The sequence below is a fragment of the Macaca fascicularis genome, chromosome 14 (genome assembly GCF_037993035.2).
Source record: "Macaca fascicularis isolate 582-1 chromosome 14, T2T-MFA8v1.1".
NCBI classification, from domain to species: Eukaryota; Metazoa; Chordata; class Mammalia; order Primates; family Cercopithecidae; genus Macaca; species Macaca fascicularis.
The window spans coordinates 16,647,332-16,667,362 of NC_088388.1; the positions used below are offsets into that span (position 1 = coordinate 16,647,332).

The 20,031-nt window shown below is 38.3% G+C and overlaps 1 protein-coding gene across 1 annotated transcript in view; it reads right to left on the reverse strand.

Moving 5' to 3' along the window:
- LOC102145943 (fatty acid desaturase 2-like protein FADS2B) overlaps positions 1-19,686 on the reverse strand; it is a 58,154-nt gene extending 38,468 nt beyond the window's left edge. Inside the window, exons 1-3 of the mRNA XM_074013601.1 lie at positions 19,527-19,686; positions 12,620-12,658; positions 8,815-8,992 (exon numbers count right to left, since the gene is read on the reverse strand). The gene's annotated coding sequence lies outside the window, so the exon portion shown is untranslated. The remainder of the gene's footprint in view (positions 1-8,814; positions 8,993-12,619; positions 12,659-19,526) is intronic.
- Positions 19,687-20,031: the final 345 nt, after the last annotated feature.

Consider the following 20,031-nt stretch of genomic DNA (forward strand, 5'->3'; position numbering starts at 1 on the left):
GCATCCTCCTTCATCATTAAATGCTCTTTAGTAAAGAGCCTAGGCCAATCACACTCTGGCTTCATGTTGTGGCCCTCCCTGAGGGAGGGACTAAGCTGTGGTCCTGGTGATTCTCCTGCACAGCATCAAGGCGTGTTGGGTTCATTAACTCTCGGACGTGCCTGTGCTCAGAGACTTTTAGATGTGCTAATCCAACATATGAGCAAAAGCTTTCAAAATCTCCAGGATGACACGAATTGGACTTGGGAAATGTTCTTTTGACAGCTGTTATTTATCCCGAGGGCCTTTCAATTCTTTCAAACTTTTGTAAAAGAAAGGTTTGAATTACAATACATTAAATAAGCCAGGAACAGAAAGGGAAACATCGCATGTTCTCCCTTATTTGTGGGATCTAAAAACCAAAACAATTGAACTCATGGACATAGATTGTAGAAGGTTGGTTACCAGAGGGTGGGAGGGGCAGTGGGGGTTTGGGGGAGTGAAGTGGAATGGTTAATAGGTACAAAAAAAAAAATAGAAAGAATGATTAAGACCTACTATTTGATAGCACAACAGGGTAACTATAGTCAATAATAACTTAATTGTACATTTTAAAATAACTTAAAGAGGATAACTAGATTGTTTGTAACTCAAAGGATAAATGCTTGCGAGGATGGATGCCCCATTCTCCGTGATGTGCTTATTTCATATTGCATGCCTGTATGAAAATATCTCATGTACCCATAAATATACACACCTACTATGTACCCAAAAGCATTACAAATACAAAAATAAAATAAAGGTTTGAGTTTCATTTTACCAAAAAGCACATCAACATAAACTGGTTTTCTCTCTTGTGATTTCCCTTTGAAAGCTGTTTAAATCTGTCAGCACACATAAAGGTAATCACAACTGACGTTTGCAAGACCACATGATGGCTTACAAAGCCGTTGTCACATGTTTGATCTGATTTAAGCCTCAGTTCAATCTTTTGAGGGAGGTGCTATTACTGCCCCATTTTCCAGGTGAGAAAACATGGACGGAAAGCCTCTCAGGTAACATTCCAGGATCACCTTGTGAGTGAGAAGTGAACTGGTGCATTGATCTAGATTTTCTGATTCCAAATCTCCAGGTCTTTCCCTCTGTTTCCCACACCTCAATCTAGACATTTGTAATAATAACTCTGTGGTTTATAAACAAAGTGGAAGAAATAATTTCAGGGTGGTGGTGGGGGGAAGGGTCTTAATTTTAAGGAAAGAGGCTACATAAAATAGAAAAAATATATTCTCACATTTGGGAATCTGTGCTAACTTAATTATCAGTGTTTCAGTTCAAGATTTATGTAGAAGGAGATTTATTTCAATATTATTTATAATTGTTAAAATCAGAAATGATCTAAATAGTTAGCAATAAAGACTGTGTTACTATATAATAAAGTGTATATATACTCAATATTACGTAGATATTAAAATAAAGTATAAAGTATGTATACACTGAATATTATATAGATACTAAATAGGAAGTTTTTAATGGCATGGACTCCTGCTTGCCATATAAAAAAATTTGTCAATAAATTGTATTTACTAGATGCTATATGATTGGAAGGAAATATGCCAAAATATTGCATTATTTCTCTTTGCATTGAAATATTATTCAATATTATTTTCTTTATTTTTTGTGATACTTTCTAAGTTTTCTACAAATTAGTATGCTACTTTTATAATGTAAAAGGCAGTTTCTTTAATAAAAATAGGGAATCAAAGAAAGAAACTGATTTTGAAGCTCGGATCATATTTTGGCTTCCCCATCATTAGCCGTGGAAGGTCAGGCAAATGACTTATGTAGGCTTTAGTTTCCCATCTGCAAAATGAAAGAATGAGCCCAGATTTCAGCATTGCATTAAATTAACTTAGGTGCTGTGGTATTGACAGAAATCCCCTGTACTATGATTTCTGAATGGGAATTTTATAAATCCGACATATGCACACTGAATATTTGTAATTCCCAGGCGTAAATTCAAGACAGCTCCAGAGTTCCAGTATAAGTGAGGTTTTAGGGCAAGAATCTGGTTGGAAGTTTGGTGAGGGCACGTCAGGGGCTTGTCCAGAGGAGTCGCCTGGTACTTTAAGTACACTTAAGAGAATGTCGTTTTGCCGTATCGTGATGATACGGTTTGAATGTTTGTCCCCTCCAAGGGTGATGTTGAAATTTAATTGCCATGGTAACAGTATTTAGAGGTGGGGTCTTTAAGAGGTGATTAGGCTATGAGGGCTCCATCTCATGGGTGAGATTGGTGCTTTTATAAAAGGGCAAGTTCAGTCCCCTCAAGCCCTCTCTGTCATCCTATTGCCTTCTGCCCGGTAATGACATGGCAAGAAGGCCCTCACCAGATGCTGGCACTTTGATATTGGATTTTTCAGCCTCCAGAACTGTGAGCCAATAAGTTTCTATTCATTGTAAATTACCCAGTCTCAGGTATTTGCATGCAAAGTGTTTGGAAGACTCAGAAAATATTGGTAATGAGAGCTTTCCTAGCAAAAGCCCTCTGTATGCTTGGCAACCTTAAAATATTCCTTTTCATATTGGATGCAGTCAGTTAGAATATGGGGATATGTTAGCTATGTTCAATTTTTCCCCAAAGCCAAAAACAAATGTCCTAGCATCACAGAGAACTGACCCCTTCTCAGTAACCACTCCCCACCCCCTTCCCCTGACTTCTTTCATTATATTTTAATGCTTCCTGGTGGAAAATTTGGTCAATTCCTTGCCTCAGATGTAATGCTGAAGATTATAATGGTTACAAAAAGAAGTGTTTAAACCAAAGTTCTTTTAAGGATAAGATTCTGAGATGTGAATCCCACACTGAGCTTTTTGAAAAGCAGGCATCTTTTGCTGATTGAAGGTGAATCATTCATTCATTCATTTATGAATCCATCCACCAAACCCGCCTGGAGTGGCTTCCATGGGCTAGCATTGTGCCTCCAGGACTTCTCACCATCTTTAAAACTATTGGGCCATTTTCCTATCATCTTATACAGGACAGCAGAGTAGGGGTTACTGTGACTCAAATCTGTGTATTCAATTACTTAAGATACTCAAGGCAGTATCCCTTGGCCAAAGCAGTTTGACCCTCAAAATCCCAGTGCCCCTACTTCTCAGCCTGAAACTGGTCAGAGGTATTATAGAAGTTTTTCCTGCTGCTGAGAGCCATCTTGCCTTCATATAATTTATTACGTTTTCACAAGAACTCATTATTTTTCTGATGGCTACACTAGATAACTTGGAGATGAGAGATGAACAAAACTTTCTTTTCTCTGTACCAGGAGCCGCTGAAATGAAACAAAACAAATAAAGAAAACCCATTGCCCAACTCCCTCCATTCCTAAGCACGTGGTTTCTTTGTAGAGAGCTAGATTTCCAGGATTCAAAATCCAGGACCGCTGCTTCTAGTGCTGTGAACTGGGACAAGGGCCTTAACCTTCCTGTGCCTCAGTTTCACATTTCTAAGAGATGAAGCCAATAATACTAATGCCTAAGAGACCTTCCTTTGTAGAGATTAAATATGTTAATTCATGTATCGTGCTTAGGAGAATACCTAGACGTCCTAGAGGTAAATGTTAGCTACTGATACCATTTATTTATCTCCGAGTCAGCATATTACTCAACCTCAGCAATGTTCAGTGGGCACATGCAGTTGCCGGGCAATGAACTCTGAATTTAATAATTCAGTGCTCCTAAAGGGAGTGGGAATACAGTCAGTCAATGGGCAAGAAAAAGAGACAAACATGTATTAGTCCAATAAAAGAAGTGGGAGAAAAAATATCAAAGCGTTCAACACAGACTGAAGAAGCACACTGGTCTTTCCTTCTCCCACGGACAAGGGCTTGATTTTTGGAATCACAGTTGTCCCACTTTGAATCTTTCTCCTTGAGGCTCCTTGACTCCTTTTAAATTAATAAATGAACATTCTCCAGCTCTGCAACGTCATGAATCAACCAAAAGATCAAGTTAAGTTTATGGACAATTCTATAGTAACGCCCTCAAAATCAAAGCATTGTTCTTTCTGGTAAAAAATGGAAATCATTAAAAAGAATTCCACAACAAGCTCAGATGCCAGCCTGTGCCATTTGAGGTTCTGAGGATTCAAACTCTGTAATCAACAGAGAAAGATCTTTTTTGAAGATAGCAAAGAGAGCAAGAAAGCACCAGTGTTAGCATAAGAACTGTTCATGTCTCTTTTATGCTACTTCCTTCTAAAAAGCTGTGCCTCTTTATGTGAGGCACTTACCCTCTCTGAACTTCAGTTTCTTTCTCTGTTCAACAAGGTATGATACCTATTCTGCTTATCTTAAAGGGCCGTTGTGAGGCTCAAAAGAGACAACAAATGTAGAAGTATGGTTTTAATGCAGAATTCTGTTATTAAGTTAATAATAGTGTTAATGCCATTAAAAGCAAAGGCAAAAACAGCAGTTACTTTTGCACCAAGCTAATATTATTATGATAATTGTGATTTTACAATGAGTACAAGATTTTCTACGTTCTCCATAGGAACTATTCCAGCTGGATCCACTGTGTCACACAGAGAAAAACATAAGCTTTCTTCTTAGCTACAGAACCAGATAGAATGTTGGACTGAACAGAAAAGGATTCTTCTGTTGGCTCACTATTTACCTATCTTTTTATAATGTGCTTTGAGCTCCTTGAGATCTACTTTGGATAAAATAGCTGCATGTGAGTGCAGCTATTTTTATCAGGGGTTGATTTGCTCATTATGATCAGGGCCGATCTGCTCCCCAGATGGATTCATTTAACTCGGGGCACACCCTGGCTCTGTGTGTATGAACACTGTAAACTGCACTCCCATTTCTTCCCAGGGCAGCTGTTCCGAAGTGCTGCTTTATAATTTCAACAAAGTTTGTTTGAAAAACACTCCAATTAGCTACTGGTGCCTTGGCTTAAAAGAGTCTCATTGTCTCAAAGCAGACATTCAGGAAGGACTGCTTTAGCTGTGCTGACAGCCTGCTATTGGCTGGCCCTGGTCCTGCCATGGGCAAGATTCAAGTGGGGCAGTGTGGCCTTGTTTTCACACAAACTTAAAGCAATCATTTACTTCCGTGGTCTCAGCTGCTGCCTTATCTCATGGGGGAAAAGGAGAAACAGAGGCCTATTCTCAGGAACACCCAAAACAGTGCTCAACTAGTCAAGTAAGAGACAGGGAGGGGTAGAGGAAAGAGAAGGGGATTAAATTCCAACATCCAGGAGGGCAGGGACTTTGCCTGTTTTGTTCATCACTGTTTGCAGAGTCTGGCATAAAATTAGGTCCTCACTAAATATTTGCTAAGTAAATGATTAATGCATGAATGAATATCATAATTTTAGGTTTGCCAATGACCTTTAGCTGGTCTCTTAGGTACACAATTGGTAGAAAGAAAGTGAAGAGAAGAGACATTTGTCATGCATTTGCAATGCATCCCTCATGTTTACTTACCTCTTAATTTTACTTAATTCTCACAATAGTGGTATGTGATAAGTGGTGTGTGACATGTTACTTAATTCTCACAATAGTAGTGGGTGATAAGCGTGAATGCCATTTCTCTCAAAGGACAAATCAGGTTCAAAGAGATGAAATCTCCTGCAAGGAGTTAGTTAGCTTAAAAGGTGTGGAGATGAAGATGGCGTCTTAAAATTTTTCCCTGAATACTCTCTAATATTTAAGGAAAATAAATGTACACTCTAGGGTTCAAGCTTCAAGTGGCTTCAAGTGATTGGTTGATGCAGTTTTACTTTAAAACTTCATGGCTATTTTGCTTCCTGCCCAATAATATCCAGTTTAGCCTCACTTCAATTTTGGGAAATGCTGTAGACTCATCCTATAGTTTCCTGAGGTCTTCGGCCCATGGTCTCTCAGTCATTTAAGAACAAAGTAATTTGGTTTAATTTTCCCCAACATTTTATTTTTTAAAATTTCAAACCTAAAGCTGCAAGAATAGGGAAATGAATACTTACCTTTTCATCATCTAGATTTACGAGTTGTCAGAATTTTACCATATTTGCTTTATTTATTTCACATTGCATGTGCTATCAGTCAATCAATCATTTATCTGTGTCATTATTCATTTCTGTCCATTCATCCTATGCTCTCTACCCATCCATCTATATTCATTCAGTTCAACTATCCACCCATTTTTTTTTCTGATTCATCTGAGAGTTAGTTACTGACATTGTGACACCTCATCCCTAAGCACTGTACAGTGTATTATTTTTCACAGATAATTAATATCCATGATATTCACTGCTTGGATATCTAGGACATGTATCTGCAGGGTAAATTTCTAATGTGAAATTGCTGAGTCAAAAGGTGAAAATATAGGCAGTTTTTTATATGGCCTTCCATAGGGGTTGTATCATCTTATACTGTCAGTAGCAATGTATGAATTTCCTGTGATGAGGCTTTGAGCTTCCTCTGAGGCAGAGCCCAGTGTTGTCGGATTGAAGCTGGGTATATATTGTGTTGCATGGTATCTTTAGGGCGCAGGGATGCTTGCCACTTGGCACTGTGGCCTTGGATGCTTTGGGGAAGTTTGCTCTGCTGAATCAGCAGTCCTGGAATAGACTGCTGGAAGTAGCAGCACATATGGTTGAAGATTGCCACTTAAAAATAATTTTGTTAAAGCCAGTGATAAAAATCATCCTTTCTACCAGGGTAGACTGCTCCTATCACCCTGTCCTTGGAATGCCACTGCCCGTGTTACACCATGTCCTGGCTGTATCCCTGCCAGATCCCAGAAAAATCCTGCCTAGCCTCAGACTTCTTTTATGTGCTCAGAAATCAAGCTCTTGAATTCTTCCAGGGACCAGATGGTCTCCAAGAACTTTAAATGTGTCTGTGTATTCAGGATTTCTTGTAGTCTCAATCTGTTCTGAGTATACTGAACAAGAAATAAAGTTACTCGCCAGGCGCCGTGGCTTGCGCCTATAATCCCAGCACTTTGGAAGGCTGAGGCGGACTGATCACGAGGTCAGGAGATAGCCCATCCTGGCCACCATGGTGAAATCCCCTCTCTACTGAAAATACAAAAATTAGCTGGGCGTGGTGGCGGGCACCTGCAGTCCCAGGTACTCGGGAGGCTGAGGCAGGAGAATGGGGTAAACCCGGGAGGTGGAGCTTGCAGTGAGCCGAGATCATGCCACTGCACTCCAATCTGGGCGACAGAGCGAGACTCCGTCTCAAAAAAAAAAAAAAAAAAAAAAGGAAAGAAAGTTACTTTAGGCCAGTAAATGTTCATATAGGTCCAGTCTATAAAAATGAGCCCAATTTTAGTGTGTAATCCACCTTTCTTCTTTCTTATGGCACCTTATTTGGCATTGGTATATATAGTAAATAAAGAAAAAAACCAATGTCAGAGTTTGAAGAGCCACCTAGTTTTACAGCTCGCTTTACAAGAGACAACTGGTGATCAGAGAAGGTAAGTGACTAGCCCTAACTAAGACGGCAAGTGAGTGGGAAAAGGGGGTGCTGTGTGTCTTTCTTATGGGGTTGTTATGAGGAGTAAGAAAATGCATAGCTTAATGCTTGGCACAATGAAAGAACTACTGAATGCTAAGTGGTTAAAAAAAAAAATAGCCTTGTGTAGCAGAACGATCAACAGTGATAAGGATGACCACCACAGAATGAAGATGAGGCATCTTCTTTTATTTCTTTTCTTCTGGTACCCTGAAATCCTTAAACAATGAAAGGGCAGTGGTTAATACCAAAAATACCTGATTTGAGAACTTCTTGCTAACATTTGGAGTCTGGAATTGGATTTAATGTTTTAGAAAAAATAGAGAATCTATTTGCTTATGGCTGTTGGTAGAAGGTAAAATTTTCAAGGAATTTAGAATAAAGAGATGTAGCAACAGGGAAGGAATTTGGAAGAAGTGGGATCAAGAAAGAATAAGGGTGCTTTAGAGAGTTGATGCTGTCGAGTTCTGAAAATACATGAAAAAAGCCTGAACTACTTTAAAAACTGGTTTTTAGTTGTACTGTTTTGCTGTCTGCTTTGAGACTGGACTACGTCGTCACTTTATTTTTAAACTAGCTTTATTGAGGTGTAATTTATATCAAGGTATAACTGTATAACAATTCCACAAATGCTAAATTGCATGTATGTAAGGTGCAAAATTTGACATATGTATACATCCATGAAGCCATTAGCACCCAAGACAGTGATTATCTCATTGCCTTCTAAAGTCCTCTCATTCCCCTGTAATTACACTCTCACCCTTCCTCCTCACCTTCTCCCCATTGCTAGGCAACCACTGATCTGCTTTCTGTCACTTTTTTATCTAGAATGTTATATACATGGAATCATATACTATGCATTTTTCCTTTTTGGTCTGGTTTCTTTCCCTCAACATAATTATTTTGAGATTTATCCATGTTGCAGCATGGGCATTAAGAAACATCCTGACATTTTAAGTGCCACAATTAGACATATTTTTAAAAAGTCCACCAGACAACGTATGGAGGATAAATCAGTGTGGAAAACTGAAGACCAGGAGATTAGTGAGTTTCCCTGGGAAGAGATTACAGGAGGAAAAGGATGAAGAGGGTGCCAATTTTATACTTGTATTAGATATAACTCTCACACTAATTAGTTTTCTGGAAGGATGATTTTCAACAGGTCACACCCTTACTAAAATTCTCTAATGGATATTTCATTGCTTATAGAATAATTTCCAAACCCATTAGCCTGATAATTACAATGTTGGCCCCAGTCCATCAGTTCCTGCTTCCCAACACAAAGTCTCTCCTTCAGTAAAAGCATCTTACCAAACACTTGACATTTTTACCTCTATAAATTCCAGCTTTTCTTCTGGTCATACTCTCTCTTTTGTTCCAAGGTCCAGCTCAGATTGCTTCCTTTCTGAGAAGCCTTTCCCAGTTATCAGACTGGAAGTGACCTCTTTCTTCCCTGATTCAGTAACTCGTACTATGTCTTTGAAAGATGTGTTTATGTCAATAATGACCCTGTGAGTTGAAAGACAAGTAACATAGATCAAATTGATTTAAGGGAAAATGGAATTTACTGTCTGACAAAATGAAAATAAAGAAGGTATTTATTGGCTCACAAAACAGAAAAGTTCAGGATTACATATGACTTCAAGCATGGCTGGTTCTATTGGGCAAAAATTACTTTTTTTCAGGATATTGTCCTAATGTCTCTTTTTCTCAATATTCAACTTGGTTCTTCTCCAGGTTGGCTTCATTCTCAGATATATTACTTTCTTGGTCAATGCTAGAAGTTTGGGCTTCAAATTCATACAAAGAGCTTCTCTTTTCTAAAGTGTAAAAATTGCACCCAGATGGACTCTCATTCTGTGGCCCAACAAAGAGTGATACCAGGTGAGCTAGCCTGGATCATGGACCCCACTTGTGACTGAGCCCAAGAAGTTGCAAGTCAGGGTGATGAGGTTGCCTTACTAGAGACACAATCACATTGAAGGAGAGGTAATTCCCCAAAGGAGGACCACAAGATGAGACAGCAGAAGTCTAGTTCCCATATTCTGTTGTATATATATATATATTTTTAAATTTATTTATTATTATTATACTTTAAGTTGTAGGGTACATGTGCATAACATGCAGGTTTGTTACATATGTATACTTGTGCCATGTTGGTGTGCTGCACCCATCAACTCGTCATTTACATCAGGTATAACTCCCAATGCAATCCCTCCCCCCTCCCCCCTCCCCATGATAGGCCCCGGTGTGTGATATTCCCCTTCCTGAGTCCAAGTGATCTCATTGTTCAGTTCCCACCTATGAGTGAGAACATGCGGTGTTTGGTTTTCTGTTCTTGTGATAGTTTGCTAAGAATGATGGTTTCCAGCTGCATCCATGTCCCTACAAAGGACACAAACTCATCCTTTTTGATGGCTGCATAGTATTCCATGGTGTATATGTGCCACATTTTCTTAATCCAATCTGTCACTGATGGACATTTGGGTTGATTCCAAGTCTTTGCTCTGTTGTATATTTTTTATTATGCCATGTGTTAATTATATCTTTTCTGCTGGGATGTCAAATCTTTTTGAGGATAGAAACCTATTAGTCATCTTTCTATATTTTTCTGACTCTATAGGACATATAAAGATTTTTTTTAATGACCTGCACATACTGATGGCCTTGTCCCTTTTAGGGAGATCATTAGACACACACACACACACACACACACACACACACACAAATATACACACATTTATTCATATCTTTGAAATACAACTGTACACATTTAATAGTATTGCTGTTTTGTATCCTGCTTTTATCCACTTAACATCTTTTTTCTTAATATTTTCCCTATGTAAAATATTCTTTTTAAAAAACACAATTTTAAATGGCTACATAATTTTCCAAATTGAGAATGTACCATCCTTTATTTAGAAATGCCATTGTTATTGGTTATGTGAATCTCCAGTTGTTTCCATTATTAGTAATGCTGTAATGAAACCCTTTTTGATAGTATTTATTTGCATTATTTCTGTAGGATAAATGCCTTGAGTAGGCAATGCTGCGTTAAAGGGTTTGACTGTTTTTAAAGTTATTGACACCTTTTATCAAATTACCTTTCAGAATTTATGCTAAAGTTATTGACACCTCTTATCAAATTACCTCTCAGCATTTATACTGCCATTAAAAGTTTCATTAAAGGCTTAGTAACTGCAAAGCCAAAGGAGTGCATCTTTCTAAGTTTCTTGATTTATATTGCCATAAATATATATTGCCATCTACTCTGAGGTTACTTTCCAGAATGTACTATCTTACTAGCAGATTCAATGACTGATGACTATACTCCTTCCCAGAGTTGGGGTTGGTGCTGAGCTTCTAATAGGTGCTTATGAGATGCTTGTGGATTTATTTCTGTTGATACTGCGTAAATTGCTTGGACCAGAGCAGAACTTAAAGAAATAAACAAAGAGAGCTTACATGTTTGGTGTGTAGGAAACAACACTCCTACACAACACTTCTACACATTCAGGAGGAGAAATGTTAAATGTTGAATGAACACATCCAGCAGAAATGCTGTATCTCCTGAACAACATTTCCAATAGTATACAAATCAATATGATTCAACATTTATATATATATATAAATATATATAAATATATATAATATGTATAATTATATAATATATAAATTATATATAATATATAAATTATATATACTTATATATTATATATATAAGTATATATATAAACATACACAAATATATACATATGGTGACTATGGAGAAAAATAATAAAAGTGCTTTTAATGGTGAAATGGTTCAGGCCTATCCTCTCCAAAAAGCCTTCTCCACCTACCAAAGCCCTGGGAAATCTCTTCCCTTCAACTCCCTCTAAAATCTGTAGTGTGCTTCTATTCATTTGGCAGATAGCCAAGGTGACTTGGACTGTTAATTACCTAATAAACGATTACCTAATAAACTATTATACCAGCAAGAACGAAGACCATATAATGTTAGATGAACTCAAAGAGAATGAACTTGAGAGATCCTAGATATATGAATGTAAATATAAGAAACTGTGAGTGGGTCTTGAGTATTTATGGGGAACAGTGTCATTTTAATCACAATAATTAAATTAAATTACAACCAAAAAACTTGGAAAGCATGATGATCAGCCCATCTGAAATCTTTATGGTCTTCAAAGGACAAATAATTCAAAGGCATTGAGGAAAGAACCAGGCAAATGTTAAACTGGCCCCTTTCCACCACTCCCTTTTAATTGGTTACTGTGTGTACCTCCTGGAGTAAACACTCAAGGTGGCAAATATATTCAGCTCACATTTATCGTGTTTCTACTGCTGGTTACATGCTTCACATTTGCTATTTTATTCTTCATCATAATAGACAGATAGGTATTTTCATTCCATCTCATAGACTGAACTAAGTATTCACTATGCCTCAGATATGTGTTAAATGTCTTGCATACCTTATCAAATTTTAAAAAGTATATGAGATAAGAACTGTTGTTTGCTATAATTTATGATGGATTGGGAAGGTTAAGTCCCTTACTGGATATTATAGCCATATCATTAACTGACAGATCCAGTTGCTTCCAGATTTATTAAAAGTACTAATTTCTCATATTAGGTCAACTAGTCTCACTAGGAAGTTTGGTTCTTTGCACTTGGCTGGAATTAGTTTATCTCAGGGTAATGCTATGTGTTATCACATGGTAATCAGCAGCTCCAAATAACCGTGACTTATATCCTTTAGAAGTAAAAGCTGGAAACAGAAATTTACCTTTCAAAGAAAATGATATTTAATGATAGAATATGTTTGATTGAGGAGACTCTGCTTGATGTACAATAATTGTTATTTTCCTTAATAACTACCTCTTGTGCACTTTGAAACCTCCCTTTCCAGGTTAGCAGTGGATTCCTTTAATATTATTGTAGTCAGATGTCTTAGCTGTGAAGTCATTTTAGTTATTAAAACAATCTCATTTGGGTTATTTTCACAAAGTGCTTCTATTTTAAAACATCAGCCTTGTAAATGGATCTCTCATGAATTGTTAATGGGAAGGTAAAATGGTACAGTCTCATTATAAAACAGTTTGGTGTTTTTTTTTATAAAGGCAAATATGCACTTACCATATGAATGATCCAGCAATCACATTCCTGGGTATTTCTCTGAAAGAAATGAAAACTTATGTTCACACAAAAAGATGAACACAAAAGCTCATAGCAGCTTTATTTATAACAGCCAAGAAATGGAAACAATCCAGACATCCTTCAACAAGTAAATCATTAAATAAACTTTGGTACATCCATACAATGGGCTATTATTCATCAGTTATAAGGAATAAACTATTGATACATACAACAACTTAAGATGACTGAAGTGCATTATGCTGAATGAAAAATAAAACAATAAAACCTCAAAGGGCAATATACTATATAATTATATTTATATACAATTATTGGAATGACTAAATTATAGGAATAAAGAATAGATCAGTGTTTATTAGAGACTGGGGTTGAAGGAAAGGTGTGCCTATTAAGGCGTAACACATGAGAGAGTTTCTTTGTGGATTTGGAGCAGTTCTGTATCTTGATTATGGTGATGGGTGCTTGAGTCTACCCATGTGGTAAAATGTCACAGAACTATATACCAAAGCAAATAAACAGACGAAAAGAGTGCACGTATATCCTGGTGAAATCCAAACAATATCTGCACCTGAGTTAACAGTATTATTGCATCACAGTCACTTTTCCAGTTTTGGCCATATACTATGGTTATATAACATTATTATTGGAAGAAGTTAGCTGAAGAGTATATGGGGACTTTATACTATAATTTTTGCAACTCTTGTGAGTCTTAAACTATTTCAAAATAAAAAGTTATTTTAAAAATCAATCTCATGTTCAGTTTAAAGCTCCACCCACACTACCCCAAAACCTTCCACAAGCTGGCCTGGGGATTCCAAGTGCTTTCCTTTCTATTCCCTTTATTGCTAGGGAGGAGAGGAGAGAGTAAAAATAAGATGTTTCTATTTCCAGCCGCTCTTGGTGAGTTGGCTTTCTTTTTCTTTGTTGTAACTGCTGTTCCCTTGTATCAGAGTTTCTCAGCCTCAGCACTATGGAAAGTTTGGACCAGATAATTCTCCGTTGCTGGGAATGGAGGGTGGGGAGCCTGTCCTAAGTATTCCTGGCCTCTTACCACTAGATATCAGTAGCAAGCCTCCCACTTCCTCCCCAGCCAAGTCATGGCATTTAGTCTGTCTTCAGATATCGCCTATGGTTCATAAGGGACAAAGTCACTTCTGGTTGAGAATCACTGCCTTATATGCCATTCCCATAACGGCAAGGATGTGGAGGCAAGGAAAGCATGGATGAATGAGGCTCCCATATGCTTCATCAAAGAAAAGACTCAACTCCTAACAACGCTTGAACATTTGGCTTCAACTTTTAGCTGACTCACAGCTGATGACAAAATACTGTTCTTATACCATGCTGGTCTGCAGTAAGCATGCAGCCACTAATTTTGTCTTCCTGCCTGACTCTTTCTAGGGCTTACAGGATTTCTCTTCTTTCCTGGGGGGGCTGCAGATGCTGTCTTTTGCCAGACCATGCCACAACGTTAAGTAAAAATAAAATCTTTGTAAATATAGTGACTATGGAGAAAAATAATAAAAGTGCTTTTAATGGTGAAATGGTTCAGGCCTATCCTCTCCAAAAAGCCTTCTCCACCTGCCAAAGCCCTTGGAAATCTCTTCCCTTCAATTGCCTCTAATATCTGTAGTGTGCTTCTCTTCTATTCATTTGGCAGATAGCCAAGGTGACTTGGACTGTTAATTACCTAATAAATAATTACCAGTAAACTATTGTACCAACAAGAATGAAGACCATATGATGTTAGATGAACCCAGAGCAAATGAACTTGAGAGATCCTAGAGTTCAACTCCCTCATTTAACAGATGAGGGACAGAGAAGTTAAGACTTACCCAGCATTATACATTGAGTAAGTTACAGACCCAGACTGTACCCAGGATCTGCAACTCAGTGTCAGTGACCTGTAAATAAAAGTCTTTCCCAAAGATAAGGGAGCTATATTGACCATATAATATGGTAGTTAAGAGTTTTAACTATGGAGCCAGATAGATTTAGGTTAAAATTTCAGTTCCACCATTAAACCGACTGTGTGATATTGGGCAAAATTTGTCACCTCTCTGAACCTCATCTGTAAATTTAAGATTATGATAGAATCTAATTTGCAGACTTATTGGTGAGGATTAATTAACATAATGTATTTAAAAGTGTTAGGACAGTGGTTTGCCCATAGCAGACACTCCTTCCTCCTCATTATCACCTTCACCATCATCACAGCAAGCGTTTAGGAGTTTGGAGAACACTTTCACATACACTGAATCCTCCTAACCTACATGTGGCTTTTCAAAGTGGGTGTTAGTGACATTTTAGAGATGAGGAAATAGGTTCAGAAGATGAAGATACTTGACGAAATCCACACATCCTGTCAGCATGAAAACGCAAGTGTAGGTCTCCTGACACCAAGACAAGTGCTTTTCCTTCAGAGCTTCCCACTTCCCAGTGAAGATTTTTGTCCTTGATGGCTATCTCAGGGTTTTGCATGTGCTAGATTTAGAATAAATATATGCTGGGGTCAATTCTTATACTGTTTCTTCCTTCTCCCTTGCTAACATATTAGCTAAGAAATCTTAGGTGACAAGTCCTTATTTCATATACCTTAATAGGCCACACATATGTGGTTGCAGCTGAATCCACAACTTGTTTTCCGTAAATACTTATTGTTGTACATGAAGTCGTGGTAGCCATGGGAGATGTATTGTGAGCTCTGATGTTGTGGAACTTGTTATCTAGAGAACATATTATCTAGGGAGCTTATTAGCTTGGGAGCTTATTATCTAGAGAGCTTTGCAAAGGTCAGAAGCAGAAGCCCAAATTAGAGCAAATGTCAGGCCGTGGTGTGGGGCAGGAAAAGATCACCAGGCCGGGGCTCATTAAATGCTCTTTGTCACATCAATTATGGACACACAAAACAACCAAAAACAAAGGAGGAAAGAGAAGAATACGTGGGGGAGAGAGTGGAAGTATTTTCAATAATTCAAAATGCCTGAAGGAAAATGGTCTCTTACCATAGGATTAATAAAAAGGCCAGGTTTCTTTGCTTTTTATTTGTGCAGTATAAATAATGAAAGTTGTGCTTAATAAGGTTTTAACACGGAGTTGAGAGTTATATGACTTTCTCACTATTCTGTAAATGAAGAAACCTTCCTCTGAGGCTTAAGCCACAGATATAAAAATTCTTTTTGGAGAAGTTGAAAATGAAGGCCTGTAAACCTGGAGCTTTTGAATGAGAGAGAGAGAGAGCAGTGGTGTGGAAAGAGTAGGAGAGGTAACGAATACAGGATCATGTTTGTACCTTGGTACCTTGATAGGATTTGGATTTTACTTGAAGTACAACTGGTCATCATTGAAAGGTTTTAAGTAGCTGAAGGACATGATCCGATTTAAGATTTTCAAGGATCATTCATTCTGGATACTGTGTAGAAAGAGGATGGAGAAGAATGTAAGTGACAAGTTAGGAAACCCTTGCACTAGTCCAGGCAAGAGATGATGGTAGATTGTGTAAGAAGAGTGGCAATGGAAATGGAGAGCTGTCCAACTGAATTCATCCTTCAAGATTCTTCTGTAATTTATTGCTTTTCTAACCAGGAAGAAAACCCTAAAGTTGAATTTTAAAAAGGCAGTTCCTGGGTCCATATAACTATTCCACTATATTTCTATAATACCTAATGCTTAATCCTATCAGAACCTGTATTACATTGAATCATATATAATTGCCATTTTTTGCATGTCAAACTGCTCAAATATTGTTAGTTTCATATGGTTCAGTGTATCAGTGGAAGATATTCTTGTGGCATGTCTATTTTATGCTAGCCTTAGCTGGTTTCTACTACACCGTGTCTCTTTAATTGTCTAGCTTTGCTACTACACAGGTAACCCCCTTCCCAGTGTTACTGGTGGGTCTATGTTCTGAGAGCTCCCAAGATGGCGGCAAGCCTTTTGTTCTCTGACCTGAGGTTCTTGGCTTCATGGATTTCAAGGAATGGAACCTTGGGCCATGTGGTGAGTGTTATAGCTCTATTAGAAGCCATGGGTCATGGAAGAGAACCGTGGAACCCAGCGACTAGTGTTCAGCTCAATTAGAATGAACCTGGACACTCAGCCATGCAGGAACAACGGCGAGCCTCTAGCCCTATTGGGAGCAGCAATGGGTGCCTCGCTGGATCAGAAGTATAGTGGTTGCCCTGCTTGATCTGGAGGGGTGGAAGTCAGCTGTGGGTCTGCAACGGTGATGATCAATAGTGGTGGATGGTGAGCAAAAGCTCAGCTTGAGCCGGAACAAACACAGACCAGAAGAGAGTGCAGTTGCAAGATTTTAATAGAGTGAAAACAGAGCTCGCCTACAATGGGAGGGGACCTGAAGGGGGTGGCCACTGCTGGCTCTAATGCCTGGGCTTACAGCCTGATCATGGTCCCTCTCCCTGTGCTCTCAGGTGATAGATGACTGACTATTTCTTTACCTCCTGCTTTTAGCCTAGTTGGTACTTTAGTGAGCTCTCTTTACTACCTGATTGGTTGGGTGTGAGCTGAGTTACAAGCCCCGTGTTTAAAGGTGGGTGCAGTCACCTTCCCCAGCTAGACTTAGGAATTCTTAGTCAGCCTAGGAAATCCAGCTAGTCCTGTCTCTTACCAGTACCCTGCCCCCACTCCTGCCACACATACACAATTAAGGGCAGAGACCATGACTTTCCTATTTCCATTTTCAACCACCTGTATAGTGACTGGAAGATTTTAGCAGGAAGAACATTATTATATAGCATTATATATAGCAAGAAGAAGTTGGCCCAAAAAGGTTGGTGTCTGGTTAAATCATGGGGAAGATGAATAGAATCAGAATAGTTTCAGAATCAAATACTCTGGTTCAAATGTTACTGTCCTCATTTTTGTTAATTGGTTGAAAAGATAGAGAAGAAGAAGGGGTAAGAAGAATTCTGTGATCTGCACCAAAACCTAAAAGGGCACTGATACCATCACTTGAGCCAAACTCCCAAGAATATATGTAGGAAATCATTCTAAAGTTGAAATCTAGCTCCTTGTGGAGCATGGTGTGTTTTACAAAATTAATTTGTTCTTTGGAACATTCCCCCCAATGGTTCAAATAGAAATGGTTGGATTTGAAAGAAAATGGTTGGCTTTTGGTTTATAGTCTCCACTGGGGGAATGGGCTGAATGGTGCACCCAGTAACAGTCTTTTACCAGAGAAAGTGGAATTGGCAACTTGAGATCAGGGTATGCAACTATGCAAAAGCAGTATGTGTTCTCAGCTGGGCCTGCTGCTGTGTGGGATTGCATTTCATGAGGAGGGAGGTTACACTGCAGTGGAATTTCCTCTGCTAATCCTGTGAGATCCACCATGACCTTGTCAGCACCTAGTGCATGTGATCTCTGAACTTACTGCTGTGAAACCTGAATATCTGAGACTGCTCTCAGTCAATTAGGAAGTTTATTTTGCCAAAGTTAAGGACACACCTATGACACAGCCTCAGGAGGTCCTGAAGACGTGTATCTAAGGTTGTGGAGTTACAGCTTGCTTTTATACATATTAGGGAGACATCAATTAATATGTGTAAGATGTACATTAATTTGGTCCAATAAGGCAGGACAACTCAAAGTAGGGGTTTCCATGTTAGAAGTAGATAAAGACAGAAGGTTACATTCGTTTGAGTCCTTGATCAGCCTTCCACTATATACACAATTTAGTCTAGCTAGGCGAATCTGCATTTTTACATAAGCAGTAGGGAAGAGGAAACAGATATGAATTTGCCTCAGGTGAGTGTCAGAATGATGACTTTTGAGTTCTGTCTGTCCTTTGTCCACAAGGGATTTCTCTGTGGGCAAATTGTGAGGGAGGAATGTAGCTTCTTATCTTTGTAGCTATCTTATTTAGGAATAAAATGGGGGGCAGGCTTTTGCCCTAAGCAGTTTCCAGCTTGACTTTTCCCTTTGACTTAGTGATTTGGGGCATCCAGTTCTGCCCCCGCCGCCCACCCTGCTTTTCTTTTTAAAATCTTTTGGAGAAAGAATTTGAGAAGAAAATGAGTCTCTGGTCTCAGGTTTTGCCTAATCTCTCATGGCTAGGATGATTTTATTCCCAGATGAGTAAGTCCCACTGTATTAGGAAAGCTCATTTTTAGCAGGTTGTGAAGTCTCACGTTCTATGAAGAGAACATAAGAGAAGAAGGGAGAAAAACAACAGCAAACAAAAAAGAAACAATCCTGGAAAATTGTAATAGGTCATATTACTCTGAAGTCCATGCATCAGTAGGCAGGTATGAAAGTGGCTATGTATGTAAATAGGTTGTTGTTATTTTCTTCTGAAGTTTAAGTTGTCCAGCTTCAGTTTGCAGGACTTTAAGAAATCACAGCTTAGTTTTCAGTGATTCTAAATTAGGAAAAATGGGGGTGGGGAGTGAGAGAAACAGAAATAAGGAAGAAGATTGAAAACATTATTTTGGAGACCTGTAGCCACGAAATATTAGAATTCAGTCCAAACTGTGGAAAATAATAAAAATTGAAAACCATTAGGCAAGACTAGAATCTAGTAATAGGTATACTATACTTTTTAAAACATAATTTTTCTCTCTCTCTCTCGAGAGAGAAAAAGTTTTACTAAAGACAAATCATGGTAGGACCAATTTGGTTTATCATATGTGGCCTGATTATCTGTATAAAGTGCAGCAAGAATAATTATTTTTTCATATAGGCCATTTTAATTGGCTTTCATGGAACTTTGTTCCATAGAAAGAATCTCAGATAAGACTTCTTTAAAGCCAAACCCAGCCATGGCTTTGTACCATCAAATAACTATGAGTTGGGTAAATTCCTCTCCTTTTGAGGTCCCAAGATAACTTGGGACTCCTAAGTCTGTCAAAAAGTGATGTTCTTTACTTACCACAGGTCAGGAGCTCTGTCCAGAGACTGTGTAGACAAGGTAAGAGGCCAATTTTCCTAAGGGGCTTTTATTAGCTCCAAAAGTCAAGTTTGATTCCTTAAAGGAAAGCACACCATTCCAGTCAAAGCCTTGGTAAAATACCCAGTTTCTGCAATAGTGTCTTGTTGCAAAAGAAAACAGGCATATTGCACTTGTGCAAATAAATCTACTGTCATAAGTTAAGAATACTCACAAATAGTTTCCAAATTCTGGAAAATTCAGGCAGAGAGAAATAAATATGCTCCAAATTTTGTTCACAGGAGTATACTTTACTCAATTCCTACAAGCTGTAAATAGCTCAAAAAGTTTTCTTTCTTTTTTTTCTTTTTTTTTTTTTTTGAGACAGAGTCTCACTCTGCCCCCTAGGTTTGAGTTCAGTGGTGCAATCTTGGCTCACTGAAAACTCTGCCTCCTGGATTCAAGTGATTCTTTCATTTCATTTCAGCCTCCCCAGTAGCTGAAACTA